Here is a 3,953-nt window from a genome sequence, read left to right as displayed (position 1 = left end):
ATTTTCAAACCAAACTGGTAGGACAGTTTCAATAATTAACACATTGTATACATTCTTCCTAGTGGTTTGTTTTTGTTTTTAATGGAACTGGAGATTGAACTCAGGCCCTTGCGCTTGCCAAGCAAGCACTTATTCTACTAAGCCATCTCCCCAGCCCCCAGGTTGGGAGTTTCATGCCCCTAATCACTGGGACTACTGGTGTGGGCCACCATGCCTGGCTCCTAAGGATCACACTTGTTAGTCAAAACATGTATGCTCTTAAGATACTAGTATTTTCAAATTTCTTTACAAAAGATATACATTAATTTTATTTCTATCAACTATTTAGAAAAGTGATTGCTCCTGCACACATCCCAAGAGGTGGAATTATTGAACTTTCTTTTTTTTTGGTGCCAGGGATAAACTCAGGACCTTACACTTGCCAGGCAGGCACTTACTTTGCTGAGTTAAATTCCCAGCCCAAGCATTACTGAACTTTTAAATCTTTGTGCATATACTAGGTGAAAAATAGTACCATACGCCATTATTTTTTCTTTGAAGTCAAACAGTTGATTTATATATTTCTGATTTTTTTTTGTTTTTTGAGACAGGGTCATGTTATGTAGCCCAGGCTAGCCTTGAAATCACTGTATAGCACAGATTGGTCTTGAACTTGCAGAGATCTGGAAGCTTGTTTTCTATCTTTTCTCTTCTCTTTCTCGCTCTTCCATGTATTCATTGATGAGTGAGAGCCCTTTATTTATTACATGCTGCAGATATTTTTCCTAGCTTATCCTTTATATTCTTGTGGCTGGCTAGCATGAATCATGGCTTTAGTAGGATTGGAAATGAAAACTGAAGCACAAATTTATAGGGAAGAATCTTTAATTGGAAAGTTAGAGGGAAAATATGAAAGATTCCAATGTACATAATGGGAGGAAGCCCACCCTGATAGAGGGATTCAGACTGACCCACCCTCAAGGCAGAGGGCAGGCTTTCAAAGATTAGGTTGTAGGCAGGAGTTCAGGTGTCTCACTCCTGGGCTCCTCATGGCTGAGTGATAGTCTATTCAGTTTGTCTTTATCTGTGGTGATAGTAGCACGTGGAAGTTTTCTTTCTTGGAACTAGGTTATTATAGACAGCTGAGTTAGGTAAAGCTATTATAAGCAGTCAGATAGAGCTGGGCCCTCACAAGTCAGGGGAAAGATAAAAACTCATTACAACTGTGGCCAGGGACATATTTGTTAGAACCCAGGCTTCAAAATAAAGGCAGAATGACCACGCTTGGAATAAATGGCAACACTTGGTCTAATGACGTGTAAATAGACATCAGGGTACTTCTGGTTGTGCCCTTCTTCTGTTTCCCAGCTAATTCTGACCTGGGCTCAGCACTCCAGTGAAGTTCTACAGGTTCAGGGTGCTTCGAGCTCCAGCCTCAATGATTGAGGTTGTTTGCTCAGACCACCTGGGGATGAAAGTCAGTGTTGAGTGCAACATCAATGACACCATCTTAAGAAACTGATAACCCTGTGAGCTCGCCTCTCTTGTCCTCTTCCACCATCTTTCTGTGCCACCATCACAGTGCACATGAATATCCACCAGGGGGCGGGGCTGGCTGGCATGTGGTGCTGGGGGATCAAACCGAGGTCCCTGTGCTTTGCCAAGCTTGTTTCAAGTAGGTGCTTTAGACCACTGAGCCATCTCTCCAGCCCCCATTGTCCAGTTTCTAACTGCGCTGATGAAGCGTGGTTCCATTGGCGAACTTGAAGTCACTGATGACCTCAGGGCTGGAAAAATGGTCGTGAACCTCACAGGCAGGTTAAAGAAGTGTGGCATGGGCTGGTGAGATAGCTCAGCGGACTAAAGTGCCTGCTTAGTCAAATTTAGGCAATGCAGAGACAGCGGTTTGATCCCCAGCACCACAATCTGTGTGCCAGCCCAGCCCTCAGGGCAGGCTGAGTTGGCCAGAGTCCAGGTGCCAGAGTCAGAGCATGGTGGCACATGCCTGTAATCTCAGAGCTGGGGAGGCTGAAAACAGGAGGATCACTATGAGTCCAAACTGTGCAGTGAGACCCTGTAACAACCAAATACATTAAAAAACAAAACAAACTAACAAACAAAAAACACGTGAGTGTGGCATGATCAGCCCCAGGTTTAATGTGTAGCTGAAAGACCTGGAAAAATGGAAGAATAACCTGCTTCAGCTCGTCAGTTTGGTTTCATTGTACTGGCAACCTCAGCGGGCGTCATGGACCATGAAGAAGGACGATAAAAACACATAGGACAGAAAATCCTGGGATTCTATGATTCTTTCTTTTTTAAAAAATTAATTTATTTATTTATGTGTGTGTGTGTGTGTGTGGCCAGCTCAGCCCACCAGGGGGCGGGGCTGGCTGGCATGTGGTGCTGGGGGATTGAACCGCGGTCCCTGTGCTTTGCTAAGCTTGTTGTAAGTAGGTGCTTTAGACCACTGAGCCATCTCACCAGCCCCTATGATTCTTTCTTTAGGGATGTAAAACACACAAATAAAATGCTTGGGTAGGGGGATTGGTCAAGGCCCGAACTCACTCCTTGGAACAAGAATGTTTTTAAGTGGTAAATGATTTTTTTTTTTTTTCTCCACATGCCTTCAGGGCAGGTTTGGCTGGCTTGAGTTATGGGGATCGAACCACAGCAACCTGAGCCTGACTGCTTTGTTGAAGCAGCCACTTAAAGAACAGAGCTAAGGGACAGGCCCCCTGGTAAATGATTTTTAAGGACCGCGTGTCTCTTAGGGACTATGAAATTCATGATAGCATGAACTTGGAGCTTTATTATCAATAAAGCAGAACTCCTCCCCCTTGTCCTGCCCTCCTCTCCCAACGTCTCCTCTCTGATATGGATGCCTGTTTTGTTTTGTTTTTTAAACACATTAATAAAAAGTTAGATAAAAATAATAAAATTTTAAAATAAAAATAAGAGGGCCAGGGAGATGGCTCAGTAGAATAAGTGCTTGCTTATAAGGCAAGCACAAGGGCCTGAGTTCAATCCCTGGTTCCACCAAAACAAACTAGCCATGAGCCAGTGGTGGGTGACCAGGACCCTCAGACTCATCACATCTTAAAGAACTTTTTGTTCTTTGGGCCACGGAGATAGCTCAGCAGTACAATGCCTGCTTGGCAGGTGCAAGTTCCCAGAACAACAACAAAAACCCCCAAAAAATTATTTATTCTGCTAGGCCAGGGAGATGGCTCAGTGGAATAAGTGCTTGCCGGGCAAGCACAAGGGCCTGAGTTCACTCCCCGATTCAGAAAAAAAAAATTTGTTCTTTCCATACACATTTATTATGTGACTTGTTTTCCCACTGAGTCACTATTACCTGAGAGACTATACTGGCAAGCTTTTATTGGCTGGTAATACCTATAACCTGCATTGTACTTATCTCGCTTTTGCTCTACAAAACCTTGGTGAAAAGTGAGGTTCTCAGCAACCCATTTTTGTTTCCCCTTCTGCCTCTCAGGAGCCATACCTCTCCTCCTCAATAAATATTTCCTACCCTTTTTTTATTTGCGGTACTGGGGATTGAACCTAGGACGTTGTGCTTGCCAGGCAAGCGCTTATTCTACTGAGCTATCTCCCCGGCCCAATATTTCCTACTCTTAACCTCAGCTGTTCCTAAATTCATTCTTTGATTCTGGAGAGCATGAGTTTGGCATATTGGATGTCTGGCAGACTGGTAGTTACAATGTTTTACTTATAGAAGTCTTTTTTTTACGGAACCAGGGATTGAATTTAGGCCATTGCACTTGCCTTGTGGAAGCGTTTATTCCACTGAGCCATCTCCCCAGCCCCGAGAAGTCTTGTTTTTTTTTTTTTTTTTTTTTATTTTATTGAGAAGCAAATAGCAATGAGACAGATTCAAATCAAATTGGTAGGACAGTTTCAATAATTAAAACTGCCTTTTCAAAACCCCTGCAGGTTTTTAATGAGGTCCA

The sequence above is a fragment of the Octodon degus genome, unplaced genomic scaffold, assembly GCF_000260255.1.
Source record: "Octodon degus isolate 3935 unplaced genomic scaffold, OctDeg1.0 scaffold00072, whole genome shotgun sequence".
NCBI classification, from domain to species: domain Eukaryota; kingdom Metazoa; phylum Chordata; class Mammalia; order Rodentia; family Octodontidae; genus Octodon; species Octodon degus.
Note: the sequence above shows the minus strand (reverse complement) of the source record.